At 39.3% G+C, this 17,084-nt stretch overlaps 1 pseudogene; it reads left to right on the forward strand.

Annotated features, from left to right (window-relative positions):
- The first annotated feature begins 1,780 nt into the window (after positions 1–1,780).
- LOC119525726 lies at positions 1,781–9,159 on the forward strand (annotated as a pseudogene).
- The last annotated feature ends 7,925 nt before the right edge of the window (positions 9,160–17,084 follow it).

The raw sequence follows: 17,084 nt of genomic DNA on the forward strand, positions 1-17,084 counted from the left end.
TACAAAATTTAGTGTGAAGTTTGACTACCCTTCCAAGATTTTCTATTAAGGAATTGAAAGGCACAGGAATATTTTTGGAGGAATATCAGATACAGCAAGACTTGGGAATTGGGTATTAAATGCCTTATCATTTAAGTGTGCATGTCATTTCTTAGAGGTTCATAGAACTTAAGTTTAATTTCATGTATTTAGTAAATATGTAGAACAGGAATTACCCAGGTCTGTGTAATTCCAGAATGCCTTTCCACAAAATATTGTATTATTTTTGATCTTTGAATAAATATATGGAAAGAGAAAAGGTATTAAACATCATAAATTTTCAGACTGAAGAATTTTCTAAATATAAGTGTTTAAGGCATTGTCACAAAACAGAGTATTTGGTGGTCTTGTGTGTATGCAAATTTTCACTCACATCAACTTCTTTTATTGAATACTTCTCTTACACATCAGCTAAGTCTCCAGCCCACCTTTTTAGGAGGATTTTTTCAGTCTTGTTATTTGTCCTAATAAACCAAATGAAGTCTAAATATCCTGTCAATCACTAGGGTCTTTAAACACACCAGAAGACAATTTTGGTTCTCCAGTATAAACTTCAGGCCACTAAGTCTTCATTTCAAACTGTAACAATTCTGGTATATAAATCTAAAATATTTGAGAATTGGCATGCCAGACACTATAAAACAAAATTTATATTAACTTAGAATATGTTGGAAGCAATGTCATTATTTTAGAATGTTTTTCTTATTCCTTTGTTTTGGTTTTGTTTGAAATATTTTTTATTGCTTTATATTTTAATAAAGTTAAAAAAATAAAACTCACACAAGACCAGTATTTCACTAGTCTGCCCTAGTGCCCTAACACCTGAGACTAAAATCTTGCAGCATTTCTGTGCTTTTTCCACCCTGGCCGTATGAACCACTCCCTGGCAAAGGCCTCTATAACTCTGCGTATTCTAGCACTCAAATGTTCACACCTGGCCCAGTAGTGCCTGGCTCTGTCAAGAGTGGCACCTGAGCTGGGTGTCTGTACTGGCTGTTAATCACCCCTGAGCTAAGTCTTAGGCTCATTTTACAGATGTGTAAACTGAGGTTACTAAGAGGTTAAGCAACTTGCCCAAAGATAACTGGATTTTATATTTAAGCAGTTTGACCCAGGAGTAACCTCCATGAGCAATATTATATTGTTCTAGGTATCACAAATATTTAAAAAAAAGTTTTGTATTATACACATTGACAAAATTCTAGGGAACCATAATGGAATGTACAGAAAATTGTGTCTGCATTGCATTCTGCATTTAACCATATGTCCATATTAATACAGTTATTTTAAATGGGCTCTTAAGTATGTTTTTATGTAACATGTGGATATATTGAAATGACAAAAATTGATGCTTATATTGAAAATTAATGGTATCAGGGGAAAAAAAAGCTTTTGAATGTCACATACAAATCCAAGTCAGTTTCAGCAGCCATGGTTCTTTGGATTTGTGTTCCAGCAGAAAATTAACATCGGCTAGAAGCACCAGCCCATGGCATTAGCTAACATGGTCAATTGAATGTGCTGGAACTGAGATTCTCTGTAGCTGTGGATTAGTTATCTTTGCGCTAATAAAGTAGGACTCATGCAGAGGTAACCTTTTCAATCTCCTACAATTTATGTCGTTTCCTGGCAATTGGAAAGCAGTTACAGCAACTTCAGCTTCTGAGAGGCTCATCTTTCTGTTGGAATTTACTGCCTAGACACTAAATTCCAAACTTGACATTCTGTGCCAAGCTAAAGCATGCAGGTTGTCATGAAAAGGGGTAAAAATCAGTGTTTCTTAGAACTTCTTACCTCTACAATCAAAAGTAAAAAGGACTTCACATCAGTTTGTGTAAGGCTGTGTATAAAGTAATTATTAATTTCTAGGGCACTCAGCCAAAAAATAGGCATCCAGAAAAAAAAGTTGGACAGATTTTCCCTTTTCTTCACCTCAAAACTTGTTTAAACAATAGCTAACTCTTATTCCTCTGCCAGAAATTACAGGCCATGAACATATCTGGTGGTCAGTAATCACCTTGTTTATAAAAAGTTGCCTTTCCTTAACATCAAAATGTGCTGTAAATAAGCATTTCTTTTATCATTGAAGATTTCCTTTAAGAGTAAGTGTGATGAACTATACAATTTTAAAATGGTTCTTTAGAACTCTCTTCAACATAGTGGGATCTTTGTCATTTCAGTTAGTGATTTTGTGTGAGGCTCAAAACATGTTAAACAAGTTTTAATATGTAATGTATCATAAAATATGTAACAGAAACCTATTAATAAAATTATCCGTGTCACTAATGAGACACTAATTGCTGAAATTTGAGGATTACTCAATGCCCTGAGTTGGAGGCAGTAGTGGATTGACATCCTGGACAAATCTAAAGAAAACTGTATTTCAGGACCCATTAAGACAATTCCCCTCAGTGATGGTTGAAAACATGTTCTGGTGACCCCACAGTTGACTTCTCAGAATCTGTTACCTGCAAGTAGTGGGCAGGTGCAGCAGGTCTTGTATCCTTCAAATACCTCCCAGCACATTCCTGCAAAAGCACAGAAGCTTGTCTCCAAATCTAACCCTGTTCATATTCAGAAGCAGAAGAAATTACAGCCAACTCCTGTGCCTCATCATGTATCCAGGCCACTGAATGACACCCAAAAATGTAAGCTGTGCCAGCCACCAGTGTCTGGAGATAATCCTGGAAAGATCTTGAATGAAAACAGAAAAAAAGAAGAATCAAAGGCAATGGGCTTTGGAGTATTTTGAAATTGGTTGCCTGCTGGGTAAAGGAAAATTTGGTAATGTTTATTTGGCAAGAGAAAGACAAAGAAAATTTATCCTGGCTCTTAAGGTATTATTTAAATCTTAGTTGAAGAAAGCAGGAACTGACCACCAGGTGAGAAGAGAAGTAGAAATACAGTTTCATCTTAGGCATCCTAATATTCTCAGACTGGTTATTTCCATGATGCCACCAGAGTTTACCTAATTCTAGAATATGCACCTCTTTGAGCAACTATAGAGAACTTCAGAAGCTTTCCAAGTTTGATGAACAGAGAACTGCTACTTACATCACAGAATTGGCAGATGCACTGTCTTAGTGTCATTCAAAGAAATTTATTCATAGGGACTTCAAGCTAGAGAATCTGCTCCTCAGGTCAGTTGGAGCACTTAATATTGCAGACTTTGTGTGGTTGGTACAGGCCCATCCTCCAGGAGAGCCACTTTCTGTGGAACCCTTGACTCCTTGCCTCCTGAGTTGATTGAAGGCCGAATGCATGATGAGAAGGTGGATCCCTGGAGCATTGGAGTTCTTTGCTATGAATTTTTAGCTTGGAAACCTCCTTTTGAGGCAAATACATACCAAGAGAGTTGCAACAGGTTATCAAGGGTTGAATTCACATTCCCTGACTTTGTAACAGAGGGAGCCAGGGACCTCATTTCAAGACTGTTGAAGCATAATCCAAGACAAAGGCCAAGTCTAAAAGAAGTACTTGAGCACCCCTGGATCACAGCAAATTCATCAAAGCCACAAAGCAGCCAAAAAAAAAAAAAAAAAGAAAAGAAAAGAAAAGAAAAGAAAAGAATCAACTAGCCAGTCATCTCTGTGAAAGCCCAGCTGGGAGCTGAGGGAGGTTGGGTGGCTGCAGGTAGGGAATGGGTGGTTGGGGAGGGGGGTTGGGGGGTGCAAGTCAGGTGGGGAGCAAAAAAGATGAATCCTCATCTCTTCTTCCTCTGGGGCAATAAATCTCCTGTTACAACGCTAGATGATTTGAGACTCGAGGGTGCCGAGAGCTGGGGGCCTGAATGCAGCCAGCTCCTCCCCTCCTCTGCCCCCTCCCTGGCCTGACCATCTGGCTGCCATCACAGTGACCCCCTACCATCCCCTCCCCAGCTGCTGCCACCTTGGCTGACCAGGGACCTGCCTGCCCGTGTCTGCTCTGGGGAAGTCAAGACAACCTGATTGTGATATTGATCAATTTTCCAAATGCAATATAGCATGTTGATAATATTTAGCTGTTGGCCTTTAAAAATAACTTTCAAGCTTAAGGAATTGTAGATTATAAGAAAATAATTTAATTTAGGCTTAAATTCCTCTGATTAAGCATGTGAAAGTAAGGTTATCAATCTGTCACAATGAAAAGACTACAGTTCTGTGTCCTGTATTTTTGTCTCTTTAGGTTGAACACTGTATCACCTGAGGCAGTGAAGAAAGAGGCAGAGTTGGACAAGTCCCAGGAATGTAGAGTAGAAGAAATCATGAAGAAACAGGGGAAGGCTTAGTCCATGTGATGCACACATTAGCGAGTGAGGACATCCCAGCCTCCCACCAGAGGGTGAATTGGCAAGCAATCAGAATGTAATTGAAGCTGTTTACAATAGACTGAATCCTTACAAAAATGATGAAACTGACTACATCAACTGATGATAGGTGGTAAAATTGCTCATATAGCTATAGAGTTTACCTTTACCTCCAAAGGAGAGTACAGCTCAAACTCCTTGAACGATTTTAACCTCCATCCTCAACTTTTAAGAACAATATGACATGGGTGAGAGTGATTACACCAGAGAAGTTCAGCAGCAAAACAGCTAGCCCAGAACTGATCTTTTTTTGTTTTTGTTTTGTACATTTGAGACTTATGGAAATATGATTTCAAATCATAATTCATGTTGTAAATCAGACTCCAACAAATTTTGTTGTATGATTTTGTTTTTGTAAAGTAATTCTCCTCGTGCAAAATACTCGTGTTTATTTATGAACTGCTTTAAGTCACTATCAAATTTACAAAAATGTTTGGCTTGTGTGATGCAACAGATATATAGCCCTTTTGAGTCATGTTGTTTTCTGGACTTGGGGTTGGGACAGGGAGAGCAGCAGCCAGATCAGCTAGATGCTCAAACACGCACATGATTATGGAGAATAATAATAATAATAATTTCAAAATCTTATGAAGCTGAATGTCCAGAGATTAATTGAAAGCTATCTTAACATTCTTGGCAGTGGGATTGGCATCCTTGATAAAGCTAGTCCCTTCACTGAACTGTCTTTTAGGATGTTCTCTCCTTGTTGCCATGAGTACTGCAGGTAATACATTATATTTACAAGAATATCAATCTTGGGGCCAGAATGCCTTGATTCTTTGCACCTGTTTTACAAATCCTTCCTTACCTTAAATTGCCAATTGATAAGCAGCAACTTCCTACTTATAGTAGGAAACTGACATATTTTTGCTATCATGATTGGCTGGGCCTGCTGCTGTTCCTAGTAAGATATTCTGAATTCCATTTTATTAATAAAGCTTGATTTAACAAACAAGAAATTTAATCATGTATGTGTAATTCCTCTTTTATGATGACCTTTTAAAATACAATGTCATTGTAATGAGAAGTTCCTCATGGGGAAAGATTTTAGCCTCTTAAATAGACAATAATTTTACTCTAAGCCTAAAGATGGAAACATTTCCCTTCTGTTAGAAAGACTAAAAGATTTAAGCCTCTGTTGTTCCTTAATCTATTTTTAAATAGGTTTCTTTCAGGCTGCTTATTTTTCATTAAGACGTGCATCAGCTTGAATTTGCCTACTGTTTAATTAAGATAGTTGTCAAAGCTTGGCAGTCCAGGTATGTGTGTGTTTGTGAGCCTGTGTTTGCCTGTGATTGTTAATTGGCCCACATCTTTACAATATAAGTGGTTATGATGTATTTGTGATTTGAAATATAGCATGTTGCTACTATTTAGCTGTTGGCCTTTAAAAATAACTTCCAAAGCTAAAGGAATTGTAGCTTATAAGAAAATAATTTAATTTAGGCTTAAGTTACTCTGATTAAGCATGTGAAAGTAAGGTTATCAAATATGTCACAATGAAAAGACTACTGTTCTGTGCCCTGTAAGCTACATTGCTATACATAATCTTCAAGAGTCAAGGCTACTTTGTTGCTCTTTGTTAGTTTCAGGTATTTACTTCTAGTTATTCCAATGTGTTAAAATCTAAAAAAACAATTATCAATTAGTGCATGAGAATGCCCACCAGAGTGACCTCTCAACTCCATTTGGAATCTCTTGGCCACTGAAACTTTATTTCATTTCTTTTCACATCCCCATTTTGGTCAAAGAGGTGTACTCAATCCTGCAATTCTAGGTCCAGATTCATCCCTGGGAGTCATATCTCCCATCACCAGTGAAATATACACCCCTGGATGTCAGGTCCCACATAGGGGGGATGGCAGTGATTTCACCCACAAAGTTGGCTTAGCTAGAGAGAGAGAGGGCCACATCTTAGCAACAAAGAGTTATTCAAGGCAGAGACTCCTAGGTGCAATTATACCCAGGTTTAGCCTCTCCTGTGGAAAACAGAGCCTGAAGTTTCTTTTCTCCTTCCTGCATACTTGGGGTGGGGACCTGGAATGCTGGGCTCCTGCCTAGAAAGAACACTGTCAAGGCACACCTCATTAAAGTATTCCTAGGCATGAGAATGCATCTGGGGAACTGTTTTCTGTTATTGTCCTTGAGATTAAGATAAGACCCATTTTGCAGACTGATGTTAACAACCATGTGAAAATGTCTACATGCACAGTAAAGCATTTCTCTACCCTAAAAGCATAATAAATAAGGGTCTTGGGAACAGGACAGACACACTCACCTGACAAGCATTGTGTCCCCTGCTCCCCATCTCCAAAAGATATTTTTGTCTCTAATCTTAATATCTGCATCACCCCCAGCCACAAGCGGTGCCCAGCATAGGGCTTGATCTCAAAGCAGCTGGTCTGCTCCATTCCAGGGAAGGCTCATTTAATCCACTGAGGTGTGTGATATTGGCACAGGAACTGAGGAGGAGCAGAGGCCTCACTACTTCTCTAGGTAAGAAGACTCCCGAGCATTTTGTTAAAGCAGGGTTATAATGGGGAATGGAAACAGTTCCACAAAATACCATCCCTACATTTCTCTTTTGAAACAGTTGTTAAGGGTGGGTGGAACAAAAGCAAATGAAAGTAAAATTAAGGAGTTATTACAAGTAATTGAAAAATATTGTTCGTGGTTTCCCACATTGGGTTCTTTGGAATTGGTGGATTGGGAGAAGGTAGAAAAAGAATTAAAACAGCTACATTTGGAGGGAGTTCCCCTCCCAGTTACTATTTGGTCTACATGGACACTTATTAAATCAGATCTTGAACCTCTGCAAACTGAGGATGAAGATGAGTCTGAAGATGAGGATGAGAGCCCTCCCTTAGTAGTGAATGAAATGGAGCCCTGTCAAGTGTGTGTCTCTGTTAAATCTTCTGTTCCTCCAACTGCTCCTTCTGCCCCTGTGTCCCCATGTCCACCTCCACCACCACCTCCTAATTTTGATTTTCTGCCATGGCCATCTTCTGTGCTTGCTGAGCCCCACTTGACACCACTGCAAAAGGGAATTTTAGATGCCCAAAAGGCAAGGGGATTTAGAAGCATTACAATTGGCTTTTCCAGTTACGGTAGAACAGCAAATCCTCCCAGGTCAAGATGCTGTTTACCCTGATGGCATCTACCAATATACTCATGAGTCATTTTCCTTTAATACTTTAAAAGAAATAAAAAAAGGCAGTTCAGCAGTCTGTTGTCACTTCTCCCTTTACAGTGGGGATTGTTCAGGGGCTTGCTGATGACTTGCACCTTATTCCAATGGATTAGACAATGTTAGCTTGAACTGTCTTGGGTCAAGGGGAATATTTGCAATTTCATACTTGGTGGCAAGATCATGCAGAAATGCAGGTAGCTCATAACAGAGCCCATAATATCCCTATAACTTTGGACCAATTATTAAGTACTGGCCAACATGGAGGCTTGCAAAATCAAATTATGATGAATGATCAGTGTATTAAACAGCTTAAATGTTTTTGTGTGATAGCTTGGGACCAAATAGAAAATAAGGGGTCTCAAACACAATCTTTTCAAAAGATTTTACAAGGACCAAAACAACCTTACCCTGATTTCATCAGGAGATTACATGAAGCAATTAAAAGACAAATTAATTTGGAAGCTGCAGACACTCTTTTACAATTACTGGCATATGAAAACACCAATAAAGATTGCCAATGTGCTATTGCACCCTTTAAGGGGAAGGTGAATACCTCACAGTATATTTGCCTTTGCCAAGATATTGGCACAGAAGTGTATAAGGCCAATATGATGGCTCAGGCCATGGTGAGATTGCGGCTTGGATCTAAAGTTCCAGGCAAATGTTTTAATTGTGGCAAAATTGGGCATAGTTGAAAGGAATGTAATCAAGGAAAGGGAATTTCCCCTTTCTGCCCTCAGTCAGAGGGGAAATCACCAGGATTGTGCCCTCATTGTAAAAAGGGAAATCATTGGTCTAATCAGTGCTGCTCAGCTTTTCATAAGGACAATTCTTCCCTCCCAGGAAACTCCCAGTGGGGCAAGCTCCTAGCCCCAACAAGAAAGGGAGCATTTCCTGTTCAACAGCTGCAGTCAGCTGCTCCCACATACCATGCACAGTCTTAGAATTATCCCCAGCCACAAGTGGAAACACTGCTGTGGATATCCAAGCAGAAAAGTCTGTAATTTTACTCCTGAATGCAATGCCAGTGAAAGTTAAAACAGGCATCATTGCCCCCTTACCAAAAGGAACTATAGGCTTTTTATTGGGTCACAGTAGTCTCAGTGCACAAGGCATCAGGGTTCATACTGGGGTAATAGACACAGATTACATGGGGGAAATACAAGTTGTTATGTCTTCTTCAGTCCCGTGGAAGGCTAATTCTGGGGATCGCATGGCTCAATTGCTTTTGCTCCCTTATGTTCCTGTCGGCACCTCTACCAAAAGATGTGGTGTTGCAGGGTTTGGTAGTACTGGCCAGGCAGGTATTTTCCTTGTGGAAGCACTACAAGAACAAAGACCAATGTGTACAGTTACTATTCAAGGGCATAAATTTAATGGGCTGATTGACACAGGAGTTAATGTTTCTATATCCTCTGTTCAATGGCCTGCTGCCTGGCCTTTACAGCCAGACCCAAACTCTATCATTGGCCTTGAAGCTCCTCAAAATCTTCAAAAAAGTACACAAATTTTACCTTGTAAGGGACCTGATCAGCAACCTGCTACTTTACAAACTTATGTAGCCCCATTACCTGTTAATCTTTGAGGACATGATTTGTTGGAACAGTGACATGCTGAAGTGCATATACCAGCCTATAGTGAAGCATGTTCTTCTATAATGTGATCTATGGGTTTCCAGCCAGGTTTGGATTTAGGAAAACAGCATCAAGAACATTGGTTGCCTCTTCCAGCAGTTCCAAAAAACAATCAACATGGGTTAGGCTATCAGCCTTTTCCCTAGTGGCCACTGTTCATCTTTCCTCCTTCTCACCTTCCCCTCAGGCTATTCCTTTAAAATGGTTAAAAACCAAGCCTGTTTTGGTTGAGCAGTGGTCTTTAACTAATGAAAAACTGGAAGTTTTATGTACTTTAGTTCATGAGCAATTAGCTCTAGGGCATATAGAGATAAATTTTAGCCCTTGGAACTCACTGTTTTTCCTATCAAAAAGAAATTGGGCAGATTGCAACTTTTAACAGATTTACAAGGAATCATGCTGTTATTCAACCTATGGAACCTTTACAGCCAAGTCTGCCTTCTGCAGCCATGATTCCTTCAAAATGTCCATTAATAGTTATTGATATACGAGATTGTTTTTTCTCTATTCCTTTGCATGAAAATGGTAAAGAAAAATTTGCATTTACATTGTTGGCCATTAAAAATATGGCCCCTTCACAATGTTACCATTGGCGATGTCTTCCTCAGGGTATGTTAAATAGTCCAACCATTTGTCAATACTATGTTAACTGTGCTCTGCAACCTGCTCACCAGCAGTATCCAAAGACATATATAATTCATTACATGGATAACATTGTCTGTTCCCTTCCTACAGAAAGTGTGCTAGTTCAGCTCTTTCAGTCTGTACAGGCTGCTTTGAAAACTGTAAGACTACACATAGCTCCAGATAAAGTACAGCAGACATATCCTGTGCTGTACTTAGGAAATGTTGATCACACCTCCATAAGACCCCAAAAGGTGCAGATAAGAAAAAACACAATTACTACTTTAAATGATTTACAGAAATTGTTAGGAGTCATTAATTGGTTATGTCCAAAAATTGGAATACCAACATATGCATTGTCTAATTTGTTTTCATTGCTCTGAGGGGATTCTCATTTAACCAGTCCTCGTACTCTCATCCCAGAAGCAAAAAAAAAAAAAAAAAAATTGCAGTTGATACAGGAGAAAATTCAACAGGCACAAATTTCCCATGTTAATTCACAAAAAGTTTTAACTCTCATTTTTTCTACTCCGCACTCTCCTACTGGAGCCTTAGCCCAAAACAATACTTTAGTGGTATGGTTATTCCTGGCTAATACAACTGTTAAGTCTTTATCCCCCTATTTAAATGTAATAGCCTCTTTAATTGAGCAGGGCCATCATCAGGCACAGCAATTAAATAAATATGATTTACAAGCTATAATTTTGCCTTTAACTACTAAAGAAATTAACACAAGTTTCCGATTGCATTTGCAGTGGCAGATTGCATTTGCTGACTTTGTGGGAAAATTAACCATCTTCCCCAAAATCCTTTCAATTTTTATGATCCACTACTTGGATTTGTCCAAAGAATACCAACTCTGTCCCCTTGATAAATGCCCCTATTATTTTCACTAATGCACCAATGAAGGTACAGCAGCCTATACTGGTTATAAAACTCATAAATTATCCACTCCACAGTTTTCAGCCCAACAGTCCAAACTGTTTGTGGTTCTTTCTGCCCTGCAAGATATTCCTGAAGCAATTAATCTTTTATCTAACTCTGCTTATGTAGTTCATGTTACACAAAATATTGAAACTGCTCTTCTTAAACCTTCCTTGCTGCAACCTCTGTACCACCCTTTTTCCCAATTGTTAGGTACTATCCATGCCTGTACATCCCCATTTTACATCACACATATCTTTGCACATTCTAATTTACCTGGCCCATTAGCTGAAGGCAATGCAGCTGCTAATAAATTGTTGCTCCCTGTATTTCAGGAAGCTACTCATTTTCATAAGCTTACGCATTTAAATTCTGCAGGTTTGTGCCACTGTTTTCCCAATACAAAAGCACAAGCTAAGGACGTTGTTCAACATTGTCCTCCATGTCAAGTCTTACATCTTCCTACAATGAACTCATGGATAAATCCTCGTGGCCATAACCCTAATAATCTATGGCAAATGGATGTCACCCATATTCCATCTTTTGGCAAACTATCTGTTGTTCATGTAACTATTAATACTTTTTCTGATTTTCTCTGGACAACTGCACAACCTGATGAAGCTGTTTATCATGTTATTGCTCATCTATACTCTTGTTTTGCTGTCATGGGACTTCCCAAAGCTTTAAAAACTGATAATGCACCAGCCTATGTTGGTTCTCATTTGGCTGCTTTCCTTCACAGGTGGCACATAAATCACACCACCAGCATTCCCTATAATCTGCAAAGACAGGCTATTGTGGAATGTGCCAACATAACATTAAAAGAATATTTACAAAAACAAAAAAAGGGAGATGAGAGTATGTATAAAATCACTCCTGTGGTCCATCTCTCCCACATTTTATTTACCTTGAATTATGTAAATTGTTATGAGAAACTTGATGGCATTCCTGCAGAAAAACATTTTTTCAGCCCTCATATAACATCCAAATACATTTTTACTAAAAGTCCTCCTGTGTGGTGGAAGTACCCTGTAACAGGGTAGTGGACAACAGGGAAATTGTTAACATGGGGATGAGGGTTTGCTTGTGTCTCTCCAGGTGAAAATCAGACCCTTATTTGGGTGCCCACATAACCCTTGAAACTGTATCATGAGTGGGAAAAAGAGAAAGTTCATGTGGGACACAGAACCTCTGGTGATGAAAATGGAGGGTCTCTCACTGAAAATGACTTGCATCAGACCAACACTGGCAACCAATGAGGCTTCTCCTCCTACATGGGGACAAATTAAAAATTTGTGCAAACAGGCTGAATGGCTGGTACAGCAGGAGCACTGGCAATTCACCCCCTCTAATCTGGTGATAGCTTTATTTGCTATTGTAACTACTACTGTAAGTATGCTTCTGTTACGGTGCCCATGAGTTAAGATATGAGACAGCCAAATGGAATTTAAAGAGCCTTTATGAGGCGGGGCAAGATGGCAGACTGGTGAGCTGTATGTTTTAGTTACTCCTCCAGGAAAGTAGGTAGAAAGCCATGAACTGCGTGGACTGGACACCACAGAGCAATCTGACTTTGGGCATACTTCATACAACACTCATGAAAATGTGGAACTGCTGATCAGTGAAATCTGTAAGTTTTTGCGGCCAGGGGACCCGCGCCCCTCCCTGCCAGGTTCAGTCCCGTGGGAGGAGGGGCTGTCAGCTCCAGGAAGGAGAAGGGAGATCTGTAGTGGCAGCCCTTATCAGAAACTCATTCTACTGATCCAAACTCCAACCATAGATAGACTGAGACCAGACACCAGAGAATCTGAAAGCAGCCAGCCCAGCAGAGAGGAGACAGGCATAGAAAAAAAACAACACGAAAAACTCCAAAATAAAAGCGGAGGATTTTTGGAGTTCTGGTGAACATAGAAAGGGGAAGGGCAGAGCTCAGGCCCTGAGGCTCATATGCAAATCCCGAAGAAAAGCTGATCTCTCTGCCCTGTGGACCTTTCCTTAATGGCCCTGGTTGCTTTGTCTCTTAGCATTTCAATAACCCATTAGATCTCTGAGGAGGGCCCCCTTTTTTTTTTCTTTTTTAATCCTTTTTTCTTTTTCTAAACCAATTGCTCTAAGAAACCCAATACAGAAAGCTTCAAAGACTTGCAATTTGGGCAGGTCAAGTCAAGAGCAGAACTAAGAGAGCTCTGAAACAAAAGGCAATAATCCAATGGCTGAGAAAATTCACTAAACACCACAACTTCCCAAGAAAAGGGGGGTGTCCGCTCACAGCCATCATCCTGGTGGACAGGAAACACTCCTGCCCATCGCCAGCCCCATAGCCCAGAGCTGCCCCAGACAACCCAGTGTGACAGAAGTGCTTCAAATAACAGGCACACTCCACAAAACTGGGCGTGGACATTAGCCTTCCCTGCAACCTCAGCTGATTGTCCCAGAGTTGGAAAGGTGGAGCAGTGTGAATTAACAAAGCCCCATTCAGCCATCATTTCAGCAGACTGGGAGCCTCCCTACACAGCCCAGCAGCCCAGAACTGCCCTGGGGGGATGGCACTCACCTGTGACATAGCACAGTCATCCCTCAACAGAGGACCTGGGGTGCACAGCCTGGAAGAGGGGCCCACTTGCAAGTCTCAGGAGCCATATGCCAATACCAAGGACTTGTGGGTCAGTAGCAGAGACAAACTGTGGCAGGACAGAACTGAAGGATTAGACTATTGCAGCAGCTTTAAAACTCTAGGATCACCAGGAAGATTTGATTGTTAGGACCACCCCCCCCCTCCCTGACTGCCCAGAAACAAGCCCCATATACAGGACAGGCAACACCAACTACACATGCAAGCTTGGTACACCAATTGGACCCCACAAGACTCACTCCCCCACTCACCAAAAAGGCTAAGCAGGGGAGAACTGGATTGTGGAGAACAGGTGGCTCGTGGATGCCACCTGCTGGTTAGTTAGAGAAAGTGTACTCCACGAAGCTGTAGATCTGATAAATTAGAGATAAGGACTTCAATTGGTCTACAAATCCTAAAAGAACCCTATCAAGTTCAGCAAATGCCACGAGGCCAAAAACAACAGAAAATTATAAAGCATATGAAAAAACCAGATGATATGGATAACCCAAGCCCAAGCACCCAAATCAAAAGATCACAAGAGACACAGCACCTAGAACAGCTATTCAAAGAACTAAAGATGAACAATGAGACCATAGTATGGGATACAAAGGAAATCAAGAAGACCCTAGAAGAGCATAAAGAAGACATTGCAAGACTAAATAAAAAAATGGATGATCTTATGGAAATTAAAGAAACTGTTGACCAAATTAAAAAGATTCTGGACACTCATATTACAAGACTAGAGGAAGCTGAACAACGAATCAGTGACCTGGAAGATGACAGAATGGAAAATGAAAGCATAAAAGAAAGAATGGGGAAAAAAATTGAAAAAATCGAAATGGACCTCAGGGATATGATAGATTATATGAAACGTCCGAATATAAGAGTCATTGGTGTCCCAGAAGGGGAAGAAAAGGGTAAAGGTCTAGGAAGAGTATTCAAAGAAATTGTTGGGGAAAACTTCCCAAATCTTCTAAACAACATAAATACACAAATCATAAATGCTCAGCGAACTCCAAATATAATAAATCCAAATAAACCCACTCTGAGACATATTCTGATCACACTGTCAAACACAGAAGAGAAGGAGCAAGTTCTGAAAGCAGCAAGAGAAAAGCAACTCACCACATACAAAGGAAACAGCATAAGACTAAGTTGTGAATACTCAGCAGCCACCATGGAGGCAAGAAGGCAGTGGCATGATATATTTAAAATTCTGAATGAGAAAAATTTCCAGCCAAGAATACTTTATCCAGCAAAGCTTTCCTTCAAATTTGAGGGAGAGCTTAAATTTTTCACAGACAAACAAATGCTGAGAGAATTTGCTAACAACAGACCTGCCCTACTGGAGATACTAAAGGGAGCCCTACAGACAGAGAAACAAAGAAAGGACAGAGAGACTTGGAGAAAGGTTCAGTACTAAAGAGATTCAGTATGGGTACAATAAATGATATTAATAGAGAGAGGGGAAAAATATGACAAACATAAACCAAAGTATATGATGGCTGATTCAAGAAATGCCTTCACGGTTATGACATTGAATGTAAATGGATTAAACTCCGCAATTAAAAGATATAGATTTGCAGAATGGATCAAAAAAAATGAACCATCAATATGATGCATACAAGAGACTCATCTTAGACACAGGGACACAAAGAAACTGAAAGTGAAAGGATGGAAAAAAATATTTCATGCAAGCCACAGCCAAAAGAAAGCAGGTGTAGCAATATTAATCTCAGATAAAATAGACTTCAAATGCAGGGATGTTTTGAGAGACAAAGAAGGCCACTACATACTAATAAAAGGGGCAATTCAGCAAGAAGAAATAACAATCGTAAATGTCTATGCACCCAATCAAGGTGCCACAAAATACATGAGAGAAACACTGGCAAAACTAAAGGAAGCAATTGATGTTTCCACAATAATTGTGGGAGACTTCAACACATCACTCTCTCCTATAGATAGATCAACCAGACAGAAGACCAATAAGGAAATTGAAAACCTAAACAATCTGATAAATGAATTAGATTTAACAGACATATACAGGACATTACATCCCAAATCACCAGGATACACATACTTTTCTAGTGCTCATGGAACTTTCTCCAGAATAGATCATATGCTGGGACATAAAACAAGCCTCAATAAATGTAAAAAGATTGAAATTATTCAAAGCACATTCTCTGACCACAATGGAATACAATTAGAAGTCAATAACCATCAGAGACTTAGAAAATTCACAAATACCTGGAGGTTAAAGAACACACTCCTAAACAATCAGTAGGTTAAAGTAGAAATAGCAAGAGAAATTGCTAAATATATAGAGAAGAATGAAAATGAGAACACAACATACCAAAACCTATGGGATGCAGCAGAAGCAGTGCTAAGGGGGAAATTTATAGCACTAAATGCACATATTAAAAAGGAAGAAAGAGCCAAAATCAAAGAACTAATGGATCAACTGAAGAAGCTAGAAAATGAACAGCAAACCAATCCTAAACCAAGTAGAAGGAAAGAAATAAAAAGGATTAAAGCAGAAATAAATGACATAGAGAACAAAAAAACAATAGAGAGGATAAATATCACCAAAAGTTGGTTCTTTGAGATCAACAAGATTGACAAGCCCATAGCTAGACTGACAAAATCAAAAAGAGAGAAGACCCATATAAACAAAATAATGAATGAAAAAGGTGACATAACTGCAGATCCTGAAGAAATTAAAAAAATTATAAGAGGATATTATGAACAACTGTATGGCAACAAACTGGATAATGAGGAGGAAATGGACAATTTCCTGGAAACATATGAACAACCTAGACTGACCAGAGAAGAAATAGAAGACCTCAACCAACCCATCACAAGTAAAGAGATCCGATCAGTCATCAAAAATCTTCACACAAATAAATGCCCAGGGCCAGATGGCTTCACAGGGGAATTCTACCAAACTTTCCAGAAAGAACTGACAACACTCTTACTCAAACTCTTTCAAAACATTGAATAAAATGGAACACTACCTAACTCATTTTATGAAGCTAACATCAATCTAATACCAAAACCAGGCAAAGATGCTACAAAAAAGGAAAACTACCGGCCAATCTCCCTAATGAATATAGATGCAAAAATCCTCAACAAAATACTTGCAAATCGAATCCAAAGACACATTAAAAACATCATACACCATGACCAAGTGGGGTTCATTCCAGGCATGCAAGGATGGTTCAACATAAGAAAATCAATCAATGTATTACAACACATTAACAAGTCAAAAGGGAAAAATCAATTGATCATCTCAATAGATGCTGAAAAACCATTTGACAAAATCCAACATCCCTTTTTGATAAAAACACTTCAAAAGGTAGGAATTGAAGGAAACTTCCTCAACATTATGAAAAACCCACAGCCAGCACAGTACTCAATGGTGAGAGACTGAAAGCCTTCCCTCTAAGATCAGGAACAAGACAAGGATGCCCGCTGTCACCACTGTTATTCAACATTGTGCTGGAAGTGCTAGCCAGGGCAATCCAGCAAGACAAAGAAATAAAAGGCATCCAAATTGGAAAAGAAGAAGTAAAACTGTCATTATTTGCAGATGATATGATCTTATATCTAGAAAACCCTGAGAAATTGAAGATACAGCTACTAGAGCTAATAAACAAATTTAGCAAAGTAGCGGGATACAAGATTAATGCACATAAGTCAGTAATGTTTCTATAT

This window comes from Choloepus didactylus, assembly GCF_015220235.1.
Source record: "Choloepus didactylus isolate mChoDid1 chromosome 26 unlocalized genomic scaffold, mChoDid1.pri SUPER_26_unloc1, whole genome shotgun sequence".
NCBI classification, from domain to species: domain Eukaryota; kingdom Metazoa; phylum Chordata; class Mammalia; order Pilosa; family Megalonychidae; genus Choloepus; species Choloepus didactylus.